Source organism: Neolamprologus multifasciatus, chromosome 14 (assembly GCF_963576455.1).
Source record: "Neolamprologus multifasciatus chromosome 14, fNeoMul1.2, whole genome shotgun sequence".
Lineage (NCBI taxonomy): Eukaryota > Metazoa > Chordata > Actinopteri > Cichliformes > Cichlidae > Neolamprologus > Neolamprologus multifasciatus.
Genome location: NC_140452.1, coordinates 3,909,301 through 3,932,574, shown reverse-complemented (window position 1 = coordinate 3,932,574; position 23,274 = coordinate 3,909,301). Strand labels below are relative to the sequence as shown.

The window sequence follows — 23,274 nt, the reverse complement described above, 5'->3', positions numbered from 1 at the left end:
GTTTTTTCCCCGAGGACCATACTGGGGAAAATATAGCCAGAGTCTTAAAAGAGTTCCTCAGCTCGTGGACTCTTCAGGAGGAAAAACAAGTGTGTGTGACGACAGACAACGGGGCCAACATTGTGAAAGCCGTCGCACTCAACAGCTGGGCCAGACTTTCATGCTTTGGACATCGCCTGCACATTGCAAAAGGTAAGTTTTATGGGGTTTTTTTTGCAATAGGTAAGTTAATTATAACATCAGATTAAGAACTTATTGTATTAGTTTAAATGATGGTAATAATATTGTTTGTGTTATTAATCTCTGAATGTGGGTTCCTGCCTGGGGCGTCTGTATCCAGTAAGGGTCCTAAGTAGGGATGCACCGATACCGGTATCGGGTATCGGGGCCGATACTGTAAAATGTGTGTGTACTCATACTCGTAAAAGTTAACCGATACCATGAACCGATACTAACTTATTGCATTAATCAGAGGGTGGCTTGTCATTTCTGTTGTAGTTTTTTTAGATTGGCCACTAGGGGGCCAATTATTATTTTATTTATTATTTATTTTATAATAATTATTTTGTTTGTTTGTTTACAATATGGACACTCTTCAATAATTTAAAAGTTTAATTTATTCGCAAACCTAATTTGTATTTATTTTATTCCAAACAGAAGTGTTTATTTATTATTCCGAAAGCTCGAGACAGTGCCAATAGTTCAGTGATATTTTGTAAAATTACAATGTGGAGACTCTGCAATAATTTAACAGAAGTGCTTATTTTTCACTTGAAATTTTTTTGTGGTCATTTTTATTAAGATTTTATTTTTTATCGGCAGGGAATATAATAAAACCTGTCTTCCAATTCATTGCATTTGTGTGTGTGGTAGAAGTATCATTTTTTGTACTCTGTATTGGCAAGTACTCAGATCCAAGTATCGGTATCGTATCGGTTTGAAAAAATTGGTATCGTTGCATCCCTAGTCCTAAGGCTAGACCCCCTATGCTAAGCGAGCCTACCGCAGACATGAGCGAGACAGATAAATATGAAGGCATGCCGGCTCGGACGTCGCCCGGATCAACAAGGTCCGCGTCAGGTGTTGAGGAACCAGGGCTCCCTGACGAGAAGTGGGCTACTGGAACAAGAAGGCATCGGTGGGCAAGAGACGAAAACAGGGCGTTGTTGGAATGCTACTACGCAAGTAACCCCGGCGGAAGGGGCTACATGAATAGGATGAGGGACCTATGGATTCTTCGATACCCAACATCCACAATGACGGCGAAACAACTAGTAGCTCAGTGTTCCAACATTCGAAAGAAGGGACTGCTCTCACAGCTAGAGATTGACGAGGTACAACATAAATGCTACGGCAAGGAGGAGTCAGGACGCCAGGTCAGGGGGCAGATATCATCACCCCCACCCGAAATTGGGTACAAAGCCCCAAGTGTGATAGAAGAAGGATTGTTGAGTGCGAGAGGAACTGACCTGAAAAACAGGATCATGGCCAAGCTTGAAACCTGGACCCCCCCGTAGCCGGTTAATGCAGCACTACGGACAATACCTACAACCACGATTACCGACACTAACAAGCTGATACGGCAGCAGTGATCAGTGAGATGCTTGGCTACAAGTTGAACAGCCACAAGGGGCAGTACCCTCCATGGAGAAGAGGGCAAGATCAAAGTAGCACGGAGGGAGGTTAGCCAACTAACGGAGTTGCAGAAAGGTGCGACAAAGTATATTATATATATATAGTATATATAATATATATATTTGAGCTCTGCCCAAAAGGAACTGGGTTCAAAGCAGAGAATGATCCAACAAGAAAAAGCTATAACAAGGCACCTCATGTTGACATGGCAAGACATTGAGTCCACTCCTAGAGTTTACAGATGCTTTCTGAAGAGTATGTAACCATTTCATGTGTTAAGCCTGTTCTTCAGATGTTTAACAATGACATGTTAAAAGTAAAAGAAGGTGACACTGAGCTGACCAAAGACATCAAAACAGCAATACTTGACTACATCTACTGGTGACCAAACAAGTCAGGGAGCTGTTAAAAAGCAAAAGAAGAGTCCCGGGAGTTTTTTGAAGGGACCAGTTAGTGGCAAGATAGAGGTAACTGCAGAGCGGTTATCATCTGAACTGAGCAGTTATGTGAATAGTCCACCAGCAGACAGTGAGTGTGATCCTCTTTCGTGGTGGAAACTTCACACAGTAAACTTTCCCCACATCAGCAGATTAGCTAGGAAATACCTCTGCATTCCAGCAACTAGCTCTGCATCTGAAATGTTGTAATGCACGTTAAAATAAACAGCTGCTTGTTTAAACAAAAAGAAATTGACGGGGTTTTTTTCCACTAATAAAGTTGTAGAGTTGTATTTTGTTTTGCGTCAATTATATCGTTATCGCAAATTTTCAAATCTATATCGTGATAAATATTTTTTGCCATATCGCCCTGCCTTACATCCGATATATATCGTTATATCAAACAGCCCTACTGCGTGGCTATGCTTCATGGAGAATTAGTTTGAGGACTAGTTCTACTTACAAGCATAATTTAAGGTTTTTAAAACGTACAAACTCTAATTATATCCTGACCGTCAACTGCACAGAAAATCTGAACTCATTGCTTTGTGCACTTTGCTTTATAACTTTATAAAACTGGCATGCTGATCTTAGAAACCATATTCAGGAGACAGAGCGCTAAATCACCAGCTAACATTAGCTTAGGCTTGAGTAGCATGCTGCACCCATCTGTAACATGTGCAATGACACCTGCCAATTAGTGGCTGTGGTGCAGGACGTAGCAGATCTTCTGCTAACTGCAAGGTTGGTGGTGTAGTCCCTGCTGCTCCAGACTGCAGAGTGCATGCCAAAGTAACCTTGGGCAAGAAACTGGACCCGTCGCATTCACTGGAGTGTGAATGTTAGATGTAACATGTTGTATGTGCTCGAGTGTAGGAGAAAAAAACCCTTATAAGGACCAGTGTGTTTAACAGACTAATAAAACACTTGGATTCCACTCGTCAGCACTGGAGCACAGTTTTCTTGGAGGCTTCTCCTCATACTAAGCCATTTTCATTAAAATGCTCCAAACAACAACAGAACAAATGTGGTCAAGAGGTCAAGATGCTGGACTCCAATTAGTGGAGGTGCAGCTAGCAGACAGCTAGCCGTTACAGCTGCCTGTGTCGACACTCCTGTCAATTAAAGCAGACGTGGCCCTAACGTTGGGCCTTAATAGTGTCATAAAAAACAGAAGTTTTACTTGCCAAGCTGTAAATAGTTCTTGTTAATGTTGAGGGGCTTTAAGGGGTGTGAATTTATGGAACCGGCCTCAAGTGGTCAGTAAAGACTTTGTTTGCCTCCTTTTTGATCTATTGATGCTTCAGTGCAAATTCCCACTGAGCCTGACTCTTTCAAAGTTAGTGACACAAGCAAGACGATTACCAAAACCATTACGCAAACAATACTGAGTCTTGTAGTTATCCGTGTTGGGCAAGGTACTTTGAAAAAGTAATTAATTATAGTTACTAGGTACTTCTTCAAAAATGTAACTGAGTTACAAGATTCTAAAAGTAATTAATTACTTGAAACGTAACTATTGCGTTACTTAAAAAAACATTTAACCCTCTGGGGTCCAGGGTATAATTGGCCATTTTTAACTACTTTTGATGTTTCCTCCACATTTCACCTTTAAAAACTATTTATTTGCCTTGTTTGGTCTCGTCCTTTTCAGCACAACCTCACGTGTCTGAATTTACAGTTATGTTTTTATTTCGACATACTGTATTAACACAATTGATCTAAAAGCAGACAAAAAACATAAAAATCAGAGTAGAAAAAGTTATATTTGTTACTGTAACAACCACAAACATGTTTAATGAGTCATATTTTATAACTTTAAATGCAAATATAAATTATCAATATTAAAATCATATGCACAAGTTTTGCAAACAACAAAGTTATTTGCATCCATTTACCTTTAACCCTTTTTTTATAACCACTTTAAACTATTTGCAGAACAATCAGCTGTTCTTCAATAAGATGCCACAAATTATTTGTGCCACTCCAAAAAAATAATTTCTGTGCACTATAAAGGAAACATCACAGCTGATACCTGCAGGTCTGACAGCAGCAGGTGTATCACTCCTGTTTCTACCTGGAGACAGCAGTCGCCTCATTGTTCTCACACACAACACAAAACTATCCACAACACTACACACTAACTACACAAGACAACACATTAACTACACACTCCAAACACGCTAAACGTCACAAATCTCTCACATGTCAAAACTCGCTCTCTCTCTCGCTCACCGTCACTCCTAAAACTTGCCCCTCTTCCTAAACAATCAAATGCCGTGTTGCCATATCATTTTTGATTGGTTGACATGGTGCATTTTTCCACCAACACGAATGGGCTGTTTTTGTTTTGTTTATTTTTTGCTCATAAGCAGAGACGTCTCGCTGCGCTGTCCTTAGACAACAAACGTGACGAAACCATTGAGGAACAAACACGTGTATATCTTGTTTATCATGACTCTGGTTTTACGTGGCCTATCAACATAATTTATAAACTGGTATGTGTCACCTTGTTGCTTTGTCTTGAAGTGGTCATGTGATTGGCTTACCACGACTGCTTTATTCTTCCTCAGTCAAACAGCAGCACTCATGCCATTGTTTTGCTCCCTGAGCTCCAGGTGTTGTGCTAGACAGTGATAGTCTACCAGACAGTGATAACCGTCCGCGGGAGCGCGCGCAGCTGCTTAAAGCTGTAGCGCCCAGATTACTAGTTACTATCCGGCGCCGTTACCTGTAACGACGTTATTCCCATCACTGGTGGTTGTGATGTATGTGAAAGTGAGAGAGGTGTCTGTGTGTGGTGATGGGTGCAAGGGAAAATGCAGACAGCCGTTCTGAGCTTGAAGCACCTAAAAGATAGTGTGAATTAATGTGTGCTTGTATCTGTGTGTGAGTGTGTGTGTGCGCGCATGTGTGTGTGTGCAGGCTTGTCTGTGAAATATGATTGTACAATCCCAGGTGATTCACCCTTTTTACAATTTATGAATTTCAGCCACAGCCTCGGTAAGGATCCTCCCAGATGACAGACGCTGTCCTATCCAAGCAAATAATCCAATTACTCACACACACACACACACACACACACCAGACACAACAGGATGCCATAGGGGGGCATCTAAATCCTTCAAAAAATGGACTGAGCTGCAAAACAGATTCTCCCCCAGCCAGGAAATAATGCACATAATAACACATGCACAAAGATGCACACCTTTATGCACACAAGTACACACTGTAACCACGTAGTGAAGTCCTTCACATCCAAACACCTTCTCTTTCTTACAGCCCACACACACAGTTCTACCTGTGCACCAATCACTCTCCTCACTGCCCCGTCACGTCATCTCTGAAACCGATAGCTCAAACAGCTGACACGCTGTCAGGAAAATGTCTCCAACACGAGTCAGTGTCAGCGAAGCCGTTCCCATTTCAGCTCCGCCACCTACGGAGGTTAAGGTGTGGATAAACTGGAGGTGCGTACCACCCACACAGGAAAAACTGTCATGTTCCTCTGTAAAGACACAGCATCCTCACGCACAGTTAAAAAGAGAAAAAACAATAGTGTTAGAAACACGTGGTGATCGTGTTACAGCACACCACAGTAGGACCCACAGGGCCACCTCCACCTTTTTATATCGCTACATCTCACCCTATATTGCAGGAAAGCAGTGAGCATCGTGGAGATGTCTGTATTTTTGTAGTCTTAGCCTCACGTACTTCTCTTCTTCACACTCTCCGCTGCAGTTGCATAAAACTAGCGCTTATTAAGAGCGCAAAAATAGCCTAAATGAAAAATATTTTGTTTAAAATATAATTGCTTCCTTTGCTTAACTCTTTCATGGTTACGAGTAGGGATGGGTACCGGTATCCGGTGCCATCATGGCACCGGTTCTGACATAAACGGTAGTAACCAGACCGAAAAGCAGCGCGCATTTCGGTGCTTTATTTCGGTGCTTTTTTTTCCTGAGCTGTGATACACTTTCTTCTTCCTTACATTTCTATTGGCGGTTGGCAAACAACTGAAAGGTGCATTACCGCCACCAACTGGTATGGAATGATACACTTTAGATTCTAGCCAATCATTTTACGTTTCGAGGATAGTAGGCGGGTCCAGGTACGTACGTTCTTTTAGAGCAGAGCTACAGATTAAAAATGCCCAAGGCAAAGCGGTCAAAAGTCTGGCTGTACTTCACAGCAAAAGATGCAAACTCAACAGCTGTAACAAGTGCTTTAAGCTGATACTGTCAAAGGAGGTCACACTTTAAATCCGATGAACCTAGCCCTGCCAGTGTAGCAGAAATGATGATGGCAGCAGCAGCCGTTCTTCTCTGCGTGAGTAGCTTAATGTTGTTCGTGTGTAATTTACGTTGAGTAAGCTAACCGCGTTATTAAATTAATGCATGTAAGGTGAACTAGCAAACACCATCATAGCTACATGCGGCTGTCTTCTTGTTTGATGGCAGATACTCCTTTCACCCTGGCCAAAAAGGCTAAAATGACCGAAGAAAAAGTGGAAAACAGTTAAACATGAGAGGTTTTTGGACAAAGTTTGTGTTTTTTCCATTGTTTAAGCACTGCTTCCAGCCCAGAGTGATACCATATATGCCGTATACCTGCAGAAAAGACTAACATTGTTATCTTTTTACAAAAAAACAGCTGAACATGAGAGGTTTTTGGACCAAGTTTGTGTTCTCCATTCTTTAAGCACCGGTTTGAGCACCGTTTAAGCACCGGCACCGTTTCAAAAGTACCGGTTTGGCACCGGTATCGGATAAAACCTAAACGATACCCATCCCTAGTTACGAGACTCGCCCACTGTTTGGTAAAAGCCTGTTTTTAGGGCTCGGTGTCGTGCTACATTGTTTTTGCCAGAAGTGACCACATCTAAGCGACTGGGTGAAGTTCTACGATGTCACTTAATGAGATCAGCTAGCTTCCTTGGCTATCAAGCTGTATCAAAATAAAATAGTAGAATACTCACCCGAGCACAGACTTCTGGTGTCCTCTCACCTTTGGACACCTCTTCTCTTGTTTTTCATGCCTGTTTGGATCTCTAGTTTTGTGGCTTTCCTCCTTCCTTTGCACATGTTTCATCATTCATAAAAGGTTTGCTTTTTGATCATCTTTCCTCTGTGTACAGTTTGATGACACCTTGATAGGAAATTTTAATAATGTGTCTGAATGATTGGTTAAAATAAACACTTTTCACAATCGAATGCAGTTAATAAAGCCTTTGTACATGATCATTAACATAATTCACTGGTGTTGATTCAACAACAGAAATGTGGGAAGCTTTAAAAAAACGACTGACCAAAAAGGTTATTTTACACACATCGGTGAGACCTTATACACTTTTATACACATCATGGTCTGTATTTGTATAGCGCCTTACTAGTCCCTAAGGACCCCAAAGCGCTTTACATATCCAGTCATCCACCCATTCACACACTGGTGATGGCAGCTACATTGTAGCCACAGCCACCCTGGGGCGCACTGACAGAGGCGAGGCTGCCGGACACTGGCGCCATCGGCCCCTCTGACCACCACCAGTAGGCAACGGGTGAAGTGTCTTGCCCAAGGACGCAACGACCGAGACTGTCCAAGCCGGGGATCAAACCGGCAACCTTCCGATTACAAGGTGAACTCCCAACTCTTGAGCCACGATCACATCATCCACCAGTACAGCATCCTGTGTTGTTCAGGTAGATCAGGTCTTAAACTATAGAATTTGACTGCATGCTGAGGTGGCAGTTCAACCATATGATTCATGTTACAGCAGCTCTTTACTCATGTCACAACTTACATTTATTTAAATGTACTTGAGTAGATAGGGTTAGGGGTTGATGCTTCAGCATGCAGTCAAGTTCTATACTCTTACTAATGACCTACAAATGTTATTCAGGTGTGTTGCAGCAGGGACACATAAAAAAGTTTCAGGACACCGGCCCTCGAGGACTGGAGACCGCTGAGGTAGATGCTCCCGATAGTGATCAATGGGGTCCAGGATCATGGTGGTCATTAATATATTAATCTGGTTCCTCCCCTGATATCGTAGAAAACTGCACCTCACCACTGGGATCAGTCTGTTGGCAAAAGTATCCTGTCATTAGAGAAAGAGACAGGGATCACCGTGTGTAGAGCAGGGTGGCCAACTCCAGGGCAAAAATACATGTAATCTTTAATGATTCAGTTTTTAACTGAATATAGTGGAATACCTTATTACAGCATGTGTTACAAGGGGTCATAGTCAAGCAGAGTGAGAGCAGGAAGCAGGAAAAGAATATTGTGGAAACACAGTGTCACTGACAGAAGTTCTTCTTTGCTTTTTTTCAATAATCAAACAAGCTTCCAGCAGCTAAGATGGGAACAGTGAGCAGAAGCTGTTCAGTGAAGCTGGGATGCTTCATGCTTACATGCATGCTGCAATGTAAGCATGCAAACAGCCTTCATAGGAGCGAGTTTAAGTTTTCTTTGTGAACACCAAGGTTATTATCGTTAACGAAAACTAACGAAATAACGAAAACTAGTAGTGAAAAAACATTTTCGTTAACGGAAATAAAAATAAAACAAAAAAAGGAAAACTAACTAAAACTATAATGAGTGTTCACAAAACTAACTAAAATTAACTGAATTTATAGCAAAAATGTGTTTAGTTTTCATTGATGTGTGCGTGTCATACAATAGTCAAGGGTGAAAATGAAGTTTAGTTTCCAGATTTTTTTCTTGCTGTGTCTCATTATGCCAGCAGGTGGCAGCACGTTAGTCGAGTCGTCTGTGTTGCTGCTCCGTCCACGCGCAGAATTGACTATGTGCACGTTAGCATATGCTACTTCCGGTGCAGAAACTCCTGTGGGGAGCTTTGTTTCCGGTGTCCTATTCGCGCCCTGTTTACGGTCCAAAACAAGTTAAGCAAATAAATAAATAAAGCGGCGATTTACATTTCTATAGATGTCTCGGGGATTTACCCAATATATCTGTAAATGATGTTCATCGACTTGTCAATATTTTTCCCCCACGCCTCAGGGGAAAAGAGAAAATGGATTCAAATGTTATATTTCTCAGCTGTCCCTCGTTTATCGCGGGTGTTATGTTCTAAAAATAACCAGTGATAGGTGAAATCAAGTAGCCAATTTTATTTTTTGACGGTGCAAAACGTTTCGTGTACATCGTGGACATACAGCACTGCACTTCAGAGTCACACTGCTAGCGATAGATGCAGCGATTCTGTACTGTACAGGAGAGACGGAGGAGATTGTCTGCAGCGATCAGGACGCAGGACGTAAAAAAGCATGCAAACTTGCACTAAAAAATCTGCGAAACAGCGAGGTGAAAGGTGAACCGCGTTATAGCGAGGGACCGCTGTAATTTTGAAGGTAAGTCACAACATACCCTTCGTAAATACTAATGTATAGAAACCGTTACCAGCAATCATTAATTTTTTGTGTGGCTTTTTTTCACGGTTTGTTAACATGCTGTGTAGGTGTGTACTTGACTAGCTGATATCGACATAACGGGGAAAACATCTGGTTTGACTATTGTTCACCTGTAGTTTGAATGCTGAACATTTGCCTGTTTAAATCATAAGACCAGTCACTATACAGAGATGTGCTTCTGAATGTGGACGATGAGTCTTCTGCTGCAGTGATGCAGTTCTGCTTGTGTTTAGTGATGTAAACAACTGATCGATCTAAACTCTTTAAACGTCAAAATTGATCATTAGATTTTTATGACACAACAGTGGTGAGTGTTCCCACCTTCTCCTCTTTGTAACTTAACGCGATCGTTCCGTTTTCGAGTTTTGGACATCAATTTTGGAGCATATCTTCGCAGTAGCGATTGACCGCAAAGTAAAGCTACCGGAAATGTACAACCCCACATCCGGTCTCAAACCAGGAAGTTAGCATTTTCTCGTGCACAGGGTCAATCATGTCAGGAAAAGTCGGGAGAAAGCGCCAGAGTCCAATTTGGGATTACTTTGAATATGACTGTGTTTTGGATAAAGCAAGTGTCTTGTAGTGGAAACAGACAAATTATGAGGGACATTTCTAAAGGGAAAAAAATCCCACAAACCTTAAAGTGCACTTGAAAAGCTCACACAAGAAGGCTAACCTAGCTTAGCTTGAGAAGGTAAGGGAGCACACTCAACCCTCATCCCCAGAAAACAGAAGCTAACCCCAGGCAAGGCAGCGTGATGCATCCCGAGACAACAGGACGGGGATATCTACACAACTGTGTGAGTCAATTACCTTCAAAAAGTTTATCAATTCACTTGAACCAAAATTACGAACACCCGGTGCTGCGAGAGTTAATAGTCTCATTGGGGCCAAGATATACATTTTATAGTTGCCTGGTATCAATGGTTGTTCATCTGCCTTTATTTATTTATTTAAAGAACCCATAGGTGGGAATGTGAGTTGTCTGTCTCTGCGTGTTAGCCCTGCGACAGACAGGCGACCTGTCCAGGGTGCAGTATGGTAGCTGGAATAGCAACATACCCAAGGATGAGCAGAATGACTGATATGATGAAACTGGGATTTTGTTACACTTAATTATTGCAAACACAACTAAAACTATAACTGAAACGAATCAAAACTAAACTGAAACTAAGGATTTTCAAAAAAATAAAAACTAAACTAAACTAGCAAACAATTGGTAAAAACTAATTAAAACTGATATGAAATTGAAAATCTGAAGTCAAAACTAAATAAAAATAAAAACTAATGAAAATTGCAAAACTATTAAAACCCTGGTGAACACTCATTTATCGTTATTTCACTCACATGGTGCATAACACATCATAACAAAAATAGCTGCAGCCAGCTTTTTTAAAGGATTACACCTTTAACCTCCCAAGACCTGGTGTCCACATATGTGGACATCACATTTTGGCTTTTTTAGACCAAAATACTGAATTTTGCTCTACAAGGGCCTGATATCCACTTACGAGGAGATTATACTGTCGCTGTTCTATCAAAATTTTAAACGAATATCCTCATATGTGGCTCTTATTTTTCTTAAAATCAAAAATAAGGTAAAAAAAAAAAATCTGGTAATTCTTTGTTTTACATTCATCGGGCCCTAATGTGACCAAATATCAAAGAGATATTAAAAATGCATGCCATGGAAGAGTTCAGGTCTCAGGAGGTTATCATGTGTCTTATCATTAATGTGTGTTTCAAAGACTTAGCGACACCAAGCAAAACCAAGTAGGGAGCGCTCTGGAGTTGAGATAAATTAGGGATAGCACCAAATGCACCCATTATGTTAATGACTCTTACAGCTGACCTACTCTTCCAACATGCACAAAAACATTTGACCATGCAGCATGCAATTAATTTGTATGAATGTAATGTCTTTGATATGCTGCTTAGTGATGGTGGCGACTCAACGTGGAGTCGATGAAAGCTGCAATGAGAATCAATTAGGAATCAAATAAAAGGTGATACTGATAATGGAGTAATTCTTATCTATTTAAAACAGTATACTTAATAACATAACACATCTTCAGAATGCTATAACTTTATTATGTGACTCCATTACTGTAAAATAACTTCATATATAACTTGCAGCTTAGCAATAAAGTTCATTGGACATATTAATTCACAAAACTAGACGACAGACTGTCTGCAACCACCAAAGTGCTCATTTGCGTACATTGATAAATGTGTATGTATATAATATTTCCTTTTAACACATTCCAGGATTAACTGCAGCACAGAGATGTTCTTCATCACCACAACTCAAATCCTCCTTAATCATTAGAGCGGACACCGCCTCAGCTCGTATGAGTTTCCTTTATATTTATCTTCAAAGTAAATAGCTATGGAGGCACAGCCAAGACTAAATCCATTTTTAGAATCCATGCCTTGGGACAAATTACCATAAGTTAGACATTAAATGCAAACACACAGTTGTGCAGTCAGTTCAAATTGTTTGGGCAGTTTTACTGTCAGAAGCATTTCCATCAAGTCTGCTGTTTGATCCCCACGGTCTCTGCTGTTGCTCCAGATGTACCTGTTACTCACAACTTCACAGTTGCATTAATGCGCGTTAATAAACGACAGCAGCCAATTGGATGATCTATAAAGTAAACAGTGAAATAAACAATGAAAGCAAGTATTTTAAGATGGAAATTGATTTATGAAATCTCAAGGATACGGCTGTGTTTACATAGCCGGCAGAGGGGGAAAAAATCAACACTAACGGGTTTTTGTTGTCAAGCGAAATTAATCCCCCAAATAAAATGTTGTCAAAGATGTGAATCAGAGAGAAAACAGCTCAGATTCACCTGAAGAGAAACGAGATTAGATTTCGCTCGCTGATCGTGACTGCACGAGCTGGACGATCGCTGCAGGTGGACAACCACCTAATGAGATTTCAAGAGCACGGTCTTAGTGGGCTTGGTGAGGATTGTGGATTAAAGATACCGATAAGACACACACAAACACACACACACACAAACACACACGCTTGTTTGTTTAATAAGCAGTTTTTATAACATTCATTGGTAATTTATGGCCATCTAACTCTTTTGTGTTGCTGTAAGAAAATATAAACTTCTTGTAATTTAAGGTCATGGGTTTCATTAACAGCATCGGGTCAATGCAGTAGTCATGTCTGTGTTATTAAGCTATAAAGAGCCTACAGTGTCCTATGAGCAGCATTTAGGGACAGTAGTCTGTCCACCCTAAAACATAAACAGCAGTATCCTCCTTCTGGACAGGAAGGACAAGCACAACTATAAATCTTTTTAAGTTAGCTTCATGACAAACTAGCTAACACTGGTGCAAAAGCACAGTAACTGTACTCCACGTCCACGGACGTGTCCATGATCCTATGTGTGCTGAATATATATACACCAATCAGGCTGATGATGACTGACAAGTGAAGTTCATGGCACTAATTAAGTCTTCACCATGGCACATGTTAGTTGGTGGGATGGATTAAGGAACAAGTCAACATTTTGTCCTCAAATCTGATGTGTTACAACAGGGGCGGGGAACTCCAGGCCTCGAGGTCCAGTGGCCTGCATGTTTTAGATATCATCCTGGAATCAAGTGATTAGTTCATTACCAGGCCTCTGGAGAACTTCAGGACATGTTGAGGAGGTCATTTAGTTACTTAAATCAGCTGTGTTGGATCAAGGACACATCTAAAACCTGCAGGATCCCGGCCCTCGAGGCCTGTGGGCTGGAGCACTGTGTCAGCATCTTCAAAACTGCAGCTCTGGTGGGGTGTTCTTGGTCTGCAGGGGTCAGAATCTATCAAAAGTGGTCAGCGGTAACCAGCAACAGGGTGTTGGGCAGTCAAGGCTCACTGATGCACGTGAAGAGCAAAGATCCAACAGGCAAGCTGCTGTAGCTCAAATGACCAAGCAGGTTAATGCTGGTTGTGATAGGTGGAGCGTCAGACACAGTGCATCACTTTTTTGTTGCATATGGAGCTAAATAGCCACAGATCAGTCAGCGTGAATATGCTGACCCTTGTCCACCGCCAAAAGCACCAACAGTGGAAACGTGAGCATCAGAACTGGAGCACGGAGCAAAAGAAGAAGGTAGCCTGGTCTGATGAATCACTTTATTTTACATCACGTGGATGGCTGGGTGCATGCACATCGCTTACTCTGAGAAGACCTTGCAGCGGCATGCACAGTAGGAAGAAGGCAGGCTTGGGGCACGCAGAGATTCCTTATATCTGTGCAGTGACCAAGGGAAACCAAGGGTGTCCAAGCCCGTCCCGATCAATATTTATGAGCTGTTTGTGCCTTTTGGAGCATTTTAATGGAATTAAAACACACTGAGTCTGTTACTTAGCACTTATAAGCTAATATGATTGTGAGTAGGGATGGGTACCGGTGTCCGGTGCAATGATGGCCCCGGTTCTGACATAAACGGTAGTAACCAGACCGAAAAGCAGCGCACATTTCAGTGCTTTTTTTTCCTGAGCTGTGATACACTTTAGATTCTAGCCAATCATTTTACGTTTCCGAGGATAGTAGGCGGGTCCAGGTACGTACGTTCTTTTAGAGCAGAGCTACAGATTAAAAATGCCCAAGGCTAAGCGGTCAAAGTCTGGCTGTACTTCACAGCAAAAGATGCAAACTCAGCAGCTGCAACAAGTGCTTTAAGCTGATACTGTGATACTGTCAAAGGAGGTAACACCTCGAATCCGATGAAACACCTTTTTTTAAAAGCTGAGAAATGCGCTGTATTTGATAGCTTGCTGCGAGACCTCACACCGAGCACATCTACTGCGGGTGTGGTGCCTGTTATCGGACCGGAGTTAGCAACATCCAAAAACCCGAAGAGGAGAGTCCTGGCCCCTAGCCCTGCCAGTGTAGCAGAAATGATGAGGATGATGATGCAGCAGCAGCCGTTCTTCTCTGCGTGAGTAGCTTCATGTTGTTCGTGTGTAATTTACGTTGAGTAGGCTAACCACGTTATTACATTAATGCATGTAAGGTGAACTAGCAAACATCATCATAGCTACATGCAGCTGTCTTCTTGTTTGATGGCAGATACTCCCTTCACCCTGGACAAAAAGGCTAAAATGACCAAAGAAAAAGTGGAAAACAGTTAAACATGAGAGGTTTTTGGACAAAGTTTGTGTTTTTTCCATTGTTTAAGCTGCTTCCAGCCAAGAGTGATACCATATATGCCCCATAGCTGCAGAAAAGGCTAACATTGTTATCTTTTTACAAAAAAACAGCTGAACATGAGAGGTTTTTGGACCAATTTTGTGTTCTCTATTCTTTAAGCACCGGTTCGAGCACCGTTTAAGCACCGGCACCGTTTCAAAAGTACCAGTTTGGCACCGGTATCGGATAAAACCTAAACGATACCCATCCCTAATTGTGAGTGTATTAAACTGATATAATATATGGATACATTTGAGTAAAAAGTGTTAATATTAGGTAAAGTTAACTCATAACACACTACTGCACCCTCTCATCCACCTCTGGCTCACATATGTAAGCACAAAGGACTCAAATTATGAGCACAAACTGTGTAATATTTGTCTTTTTAACTTTGTAACAGTTACAAAGACAATTAAGACCTCTGTGAATACAACATTAAGAGGGATGGATGTATTAACTGGAGTGGATGAAGCAGAGCCACTCAGGCTTGCTGCTAGTCAGTGTTTTTTTTTCCATGCATCAAGTGGCATCTTTGACTTTGGTTTCCACTTCTTTGAAGTACCAACAATCCCACCAAAGCAATTACAGCAGTGAAATAGGAGCAGCGATGCATCTTCTCTACATATGGTCTATGAGTACGAGCAGTAGAGTAATTTAAGGAAGTTGCTTTCCAGTGTTCCATAAAACATAAGTTTATAAAACTTCAAACTCTGCTGATTTTTATTTATTGATGACAAAACTCAGCATGTGTCTCCGTTAAGTGTGGCCGAGCATCTGACGTGAAGTCAGAGAGGGCTGTTTGTGCTCACATGTGAGACAGCATGATTGAGCAGGTGGAGGCGTTCACTGCTTCCTTTCTCTCTCTTCTCTTTGGGGGTATCCAGTATTGATGCACGCAGTCACCCTCATGTAGGAGGCGCAGCAGGCCGAGCTGCCATTCAACTTACGCCCAGAACAGACAAGTGTTTGCAGAGGGCCTCCGTGAAGCCATATTTCTATTAATCATGACCTGCCTCATCCACGATTTCCTGTTGACAACAGAAAGATCACAGCGATGAGTACGAGCGGCTCATGTCATCGGCAATAAAATATATTTATCCTTGAACTGGTTCCCAGAACACTGTCACGTTGTGTTATTTACTTTCTACCTCCAATAAAGAATGTGAGGCTCTCTAACTTCTTTTTGAAAGTCTCATTGATTTTACCCTCTGACAGCGTGCTGCAGTCACAGTGCTGCAGACATTTACTGTAGTAGCACAAACTGGGCAAGCCTGGATCAGTGTCAGTACAAAGGAGGGGAGTGAAAAAGCAGAATGCTGATCCTCAACAGGAAGAAGGTCCCGTGTGTCTCAGAAGCACTTTCCTTTTATTTAAAAGAGTCCAGCTGTCTACACAGACATCATGCAAGCTTCTCACACTCACGAGACAAATCTCTTTTTATTTGTGTTCAGTATCACAAACCATAGATTTCATAAAGCTTCAGTAATCCTTTTCTAGGTTTTTCTTTTCATTTGTAGTAAAAACAGAAACCTTCCATCAACATGTCGAGGATTGTTTCTGACTCGTGGTGCGTTCACACCATCATTTGTCTCTCTAGTATCAAAAGGTTCTACAAAAAGGAAATAATAGTAATTTAGTCCATTTCCTGTTCCAAGCAGTCTTCTTGGCCTTCTTCATGCTCATTGTTCGAGCTCTCCCTGTTTGTCCTACACTACAGAGATGATCCCCGAACACAGACCTAAACCTCCCTGTGCAGACCCCGGCTCCTCATTGTTTCAGTGGAAAGACCCTTGTTCTCTAATGTTCTTGGGTCAAATTTAATATTAATCCCCCCCTCCCCTTTTTTTAAATTACACTTGTCTTTGACTTTCATGTCTTAGGATCACAGCGCAGACGCTCTTCTGTCCCCCTGCTGCTCGGGCTCAGGCTGAGATCCATTCCAGATTTCGGCAGCGTGATCAATTATTTGTGTTCTGCTCCCTCAGTCAGTGTGACACGATGCCTCCTTTGTAGACAAGAACAGTGAGTTGGAGTGGCTGTTGCTGCACTGTGCCGTTAGTCTGCAGACTAGATGTGATGGAAAATATTGTAATTAGCTCCATAAAAGAAAAAAAATCAATTATCCAGAGATAAAAAAGGATATTTATTTAAATTCTTTAATTAAAAACAAAAACTGCAATTAAAAAGCTAATAAATTCTGTCCAAGAATCAAAAAGTGGTTTGATATGAATAGTAATCTAAAGGTATTTTGCACACTTTGTCCTGATATACTGATTTGTTTTCTTATCAAAGGGACAAAGGATGATTTGTCGGGGTCTGCCTCCACTGTTGTGTCTTCATCAGACAGACCAGTTTGTGCAGTAATTAATTTCTCTCGTGTGGTGTGATCCAGGGATCAGCTCTTAGTCCTGTTTTATTCTCTACCTACTTAAATGCATTCTTTGATGAGATAATCCACAAATCCAGTGTTAGTTCATCTGCGATAATATGTTTATATACTATAATACTTATAATACTCAAAGTACTTGAAACCTGATGTCATCAGCCAAAATAATCTCAGCCTCCATCTGTTAGCTTTAAATGCTGACTTCTATAACTCTGTATGTGTTGTTTGTTTGTTTTTTGTTTTTATTCCACATAGAAAACTGCATAAAATTGGGTATTAGTTTGTTTTAACAAACACTGAAAAGTAACAGCTTGACTAACTGTTGCTTAACCCTTTAAGACCTACCATAGAACCAAGTCCGCCAGAGCTTATATTATATTTTTACATGTTGTGGAGCCATTTCTGGGAGCATTTCAAGTTGCTATACATCAATACAACCATTACAGCCTAGATTTTAATAATATGTATGAATTAAGTGCATAGTGATTACATAAATTGCAAAAAAGTGCAATAAACTACAAAAAAATTGAAATTGAAATTTGTTTTTTTAACATATATTTCTAGTTAGAGAAATTTAAGAGGCTTATCCCTCAAAACTGTAAATACAAAAAAGTTGCACAAACTAGTTTCCCACCACAGGAAATTTATTTTAAGTGTCTTCGTAGTTTTATTTTTGAAATACACCAATTTTTATACACTGCAGGAAAAACGAAAATAAATATTATAGTGCAAATTTGCAAAAAAGCAGCATATGCATCAAAATAAACTATTTCCAGCAGTGCAATATGAGTCCTAAGCATCCCAGAAACCACACAGAAAGTCATAAAGTCAAACAGAACTTTTAAAAACACCAGTATAGGCTCATGAGGCCCGGACGGTAAAAAACTACATTTCCGCGAAAATGACGTCACTTCCGGTTTCGGGCAGATCATGGCGGACATGCGATAGTTCGCGCTGACGTCTAATCCAATGTAGGAAGTGTTACGAACAGCTGATCGGATCGGCAAAGCGTGTTTCTGGAATATTATGTTTTTGTTGCTGCAAGTGCTTTTTATGCAGTTTTTGCAAAGTTATATGTGGAAGGAAACTGTGACCGAGGACAAGCTGATGGCATAAGATGTAAGTACAACTCCTCAGGTTTCATATGCAAAAAAAAATTATTGCGCTAGCTTACGTGGTTGCAGAGCTACTGGGATTTAAAAATAGTTAGGCAAAACAGAGCGTGCCCGCTCCGACCGCTTTTAAAGGGTTAACCAGCAGCACAAACAAACAAAGACTTCAGAGAAGCATTTCCAACCTGCAAACATCAGACTTGTCGGCCATTTCTTAGCGAACATGCAATGAACATTGACAGCTAGCATGTGCACCAAGCAGGTAAGTATGCTGTAAGCACTGAGAGCAGGTATGTTATCAGTCTCTGATCTGGGCTCACAGCAACTTCAGTTTCCAGAAGCTGCAGGTTTGACGCTTCATGAGGGGATTAACCGATTCTCACTGTCTCTGCTTCTATTCGCAGGATTAGTGGTGACAGCGAGTGAGGTGAGAGTGAGCAAGAAGGTAAACAGGAGGGTTTGCTTTCCTCTGAGTTAAGGAGAGGGCCGGTGGATACGTGCAACACAGACTTGACTCCAACAAAGTGATGCAAAGCAAAAGTCAGCAGGTTAACAGTCAGGCAAGCAGTCCTCAGGGCCCAGGTTAAAGACTGCACTTATTTCAGATGGAGGACAGATGCCATTGCATGCATGCATATATATGCCCATGCCACACCCCCCGGTGGAAGGTTAATAATCATCCACACCCACAATTACAGCGAGAGAGCGAGGAAAGGCAGGCGTTACCCCTGGAGGACAGGAGGGGGCCTGTCATAGCTGTGAGTCAATCACAGATGATTCTGGATATTGGAGGGTGAAAATAGTCCACCATTAACCACATCAACAAACAAATGAACCAATGACAACGTGTATTTACTGAGCATCAACCTTCACTTTGGAGGACATGTTTGATGCTAAACTCAGGAGGATTTCTGTATGCTTATTTAAGGTCCTGCAGCTCTGCCAGTCATTTTTATTCATCACCCTCAGTGCACAGTTGATAAATTCAGACATGCTGAGATATGTGACATCGAAGATAATAGTTCTTTTGATGCAAAGTAACAAAAAATATACAGCATTATTGTGGCTGCAATATAAGATACATTTGCTGTTGTTATTACTTCTATGAAAGGTGTTACTGTGCCTGTAGTAGGGCTGGGCGATATATCGATTTTTTTAAAAATATCGATATATTTTCATACGAGATATAAGATGTGACAATATCCTTTATATCGATATAGTCTATGTTACGTTATAATTATACTTGTGGAGCCACAAGTTTGCCTCTCTTTCGTCCACTTTTGTCTCTACGCAACGTTACTCGGCCTCGCCCCTCCTTCACTGAACACAACTCCCCCTCCTCCCCCATAGCTTCACCTGCTGGCAGCGACAAGATGGACACGGCAAATCTCCGTTAGCGAGTTCTGGGGCTGGACGGCGTCAACGTGTTAGCGAGCTAACCGCGCTAACCGCGCTAACGAGCTAAACATGCTAACGAGCTAAACATGCTAACGACATGCAGCCCACAGGGGCTGCACAGCCTAAAATCCTTTCATTTTCTCAAAAGTTGACAGCGCGCCTTTTGTATGAATTCTGGTTGTGCTTACTGACCGCGAACCAATTTTAGGTGGTACACGGCGCTCAGCAATCTGTCAAAAAATGTTTTAGTATGACTTTGCTAAGCTACGGAGCTGCAGCGCTTGATGGATTGTCGGAGCATTACGGCTACCGTAGTCTGGAGCCTCGCGGAGTGATACGTACTGTGCTTCAACGTAATATTACCGTATTGTGTGTGTATCAGGGCCATAAATGGCACCTGTTAAGAGACATGGTTACAAAGAGGATTTCAAACTGCAGGCTGTCAGTCACACAGTAGAAGTTGGGAACAGAGCAGCTGTGAATCTGTCTTTGTTATTATGCTCGGCGTCTTTTAGTTTACATTTTGACTGCACAATTGTGAGCTTTTTGTTATGCACAAAAACAACATTGTTTTCTTTTATTTATGGAGCATGATTATTTAATAAATGCTCATAATTTATTTTTGAGTAATTTCTTCATGTAAATCTATGCTGCATGTAAATAAAAATGCCTGTGTGACATCTGGGACACAGTGTGACTAAGAACTCTCTTTTTGTTCTTAACTTATGGCTTTAAAAAAATATTGAGATATATATCTTATATCGCCACCCAGCTAAAAAATATCGAGATATGAATTTTGGGTCATATCGCCCAGCCCTAGCCTGTAGTCCCATCCTTTACTTTATTTAATAATGTTCATACTGAACCTGTCATGATCTACGATGGTGGATCGCGAGGAAAGAGTTTGACGACCCAAATGGAGACACTTGAAAACGGGAGTGGGCTTAAACAAAAGACGAGCAGTTTATTAAAGACTGAAGAAAAATACAAGCAAGAGGCAAAACAGGGTGAACTAAATAACTAACTGTAGCCCTCATTTACTCAATACCATTAAATAAATGGGCTTTGGGTTCTTTTTCTAGTGTACTCTCGTACGATATTTTTAAATAAACTTCTCTTTTGTTTCTGGGATCAATGAAGCTTATTCCTTAACAGTAGCACTACACCCGAAAATGAACACTAGTGTCTACAGTGCAGTAAATCATATCATACACCATGTAAAGTAGAGCATTGCAACCCTCCTTTAATTTACCAAACAATGAAAACAAAATAATAAAATGGCAGATTTCAGTATTCAGGCAAACCAAAAAAAACACACACAGCAATTTACCCACTGTGCACAGAATCTCCACATATACAGTGTAAACCACCAGTGATAAAACAATTATAGTCCCAAACTAAACCTAAAGCCGGCAGAGATAAACCCTACGTTGCAGGCCTGTATTGCTCCAGTAGAAATCCAAAAGATCTCCCAACCGGAAGTTCTTCACTCAACCAGCAAAAAATAAATAAATAAACTCAGTACCTTGTGAAACGTGCACTTCCCACCAGATTAATCCAGGCAACAGGTTGTCTTCAGCTCCTTCAGAAACACTCCGCTCTGAATGCAGTAGCACAAAGATGAGGAAGGTCCGTGATCTCCACAAGCTACCTGTTTTAGCTTCCCACGTTGCCAGAGGTACTCTGAGTGACGCGGGCACTCAGAGTGACTATCTGGGGTGTGTCCGTTAGTGATGGGTCGTTCGCGAACGAAATGGCTCTTAGAGCCGGCTCTTTGAAGTGAACGACGCGAGCCGGATCCTTATTGGGAGCCGTGAGGTTTTTTTTTTTTTCTTTCTCTCACCCTCTCTCTCGCCCTTTTTTCCGCTAAACTCCGCATGCGCGGCCTGTACTTTGCGCTGGGCAGAGGGGGGAGGGGCGTTACTTACACTCGCAGTAGCACAGGAACAGAGCCGGAGAGAAAAAAAGCGAGGGACAACAACGTCACATTAGAAAGGTATAGTAATCATCCACTATTTTCAGTTGCAGATGATAAAGGATTCAGAAATCATGCAGGCTCATATGACAGAGAATGTGCATCTTCTTTTTGTTTTAATATTTTAATTTATATTTAATTGTGTTGTGGTTTGCAAATTTGTTTAAAAGGAAAAAGCTGAAAATTTAAATAGTTAAAAAATTAAAATGTAAATAGTTGTTTTTTGTATTATATGATTTATTTATTACATTTTATGTGGAGTGAATAAATAAAGTATATTTATGGTGGCCCTTAGAGACAAAGCACGTACAAACTCCAAAACACGTAAAAAACTAAGAACCATGTACAAACTCAGAATCACGTACAAAAGACAACAGAAGTGCTCCAGGTTTCTAGGGCGCAGTGTTGAGCGTTTGTTACCTAGTGGCTACACAAGCCAGGAAGTATCAACAACCGGATTTGGTGTGTGGTAGTAACAGGTAAATGAACTTTTTTTTTTTTTTAATTATTTGAATAAATATGAGTGCTTGTCTATAAATACACAAACAATACACACATGCTTTCAATTGTGTAATTTAAGTGATCTGGGTAGCTCTGTTTTGAAAGTTCAGTAAACGTTAGAAATGTGTTTTGGAGTTTGTACGTGCTTTTTGGAGTTTGTATATGTTTTAGAGTTTGTACGTGCTTTGTCTCTAGGGGCCATATATAAACATATATAAATAAAACCACTTTTTTTACATTAGTAATTCCTTTTCTGTACAATTTTATATTATTGTTAATGATTAAATAATTAAAGCAACAAAACAACCTGAAGAGCCGGTTCGGAGCCGAAAGAGCCGGCTCTTTTTAGGGAGCCGAGCCGAAAGAGCCGGCTCTCTAAAAAGAGCCGGAAATCCCATCACTAGTGTCCGTCGTTATCCAGTTCGGTAACGATCCTCTGTAGCTTGTTACGTTCCACAACTTTAGCGAAACGGCAGCTACAGTAGTCCTTATTAGCTAACGGCTGGGTTAGCCTCACTTTAACTTAATGCGGCCGCAGTAAACAAAACACACAGTCCAGCAGCTTCACGCCGAAACTTTACGTGTCATGTCACTAACCTACCAACACTGTGACTTATCTTTCCGAAAAGTCAAAACACACTTACTACTAGTACATAAAAACAAACTAACTTCTTCGGATGCTCCGGAACTCACGCACCACCGCCCTCTCTCCTCGCACTCTCTTTTTCCTTCTGTGTTACCTTCACAGACCATATCCCCGTAGGAAATTACAGTTCTCACAAGCAATTCACAATAAAAGAAAGATAACTTATTTTAAACAATGCAAACATGTTTTTAATCATTTTACATGAACTTTTACCTTTTTTAATATACAAGAAAATTTAAATAAATGAACTCTTTGATATTTATATTCTCAGACTTCACTTATCTTTTACTATTTATGCATCTTTTTAACCCGGGTTACATAACTAAACATTGGAAACTGGACAAACAAACAAAACTTGGACATGGAACCCTGGAACATGGACTAGAGAAGCAGATAACATGTGGCAACACACCTGGGATGAACAGACATAACAATGCAGAGGAAGTCAAACTAAACAGAGAGAGACTGTCAAAATAAAACGAGAAACAGACGCAGTCTATGACATGCGGTTTGAGGAAGAAAGGGATCTGGGAGGAAGGAACGCACACAG

General features: G+C 41.0%; 2 long non-coding RNA genes across 2 annotated transcripts in view; one reads left to right on the top strand and one right to left on the bottom strand.

Moving 5' to 3' along the window:
• The window catches only part of LOC146503267 (uncharacterized), a 131,373-nt gene that overhangs the window by 71,924 nt on the left and 36,175 nt on the right, over positions 1–23,274 (top strand). The gene's annotated exons all lie outside the window — the stretch shown is intronic.
• LOC146503268 (uncharacterized) lies at positions 1,253–22,777 on the bottom strand. Its single transcript, XR_014868681.1, has 2 exons — positions 21,128–22,777; positions 1,253–15,734 (listed from the first exon to the last, which is right to left on the bottom strand). It is a non-coding gene; the product is annotated as an uncharacterized LOC146503268 (long non-coding RNA).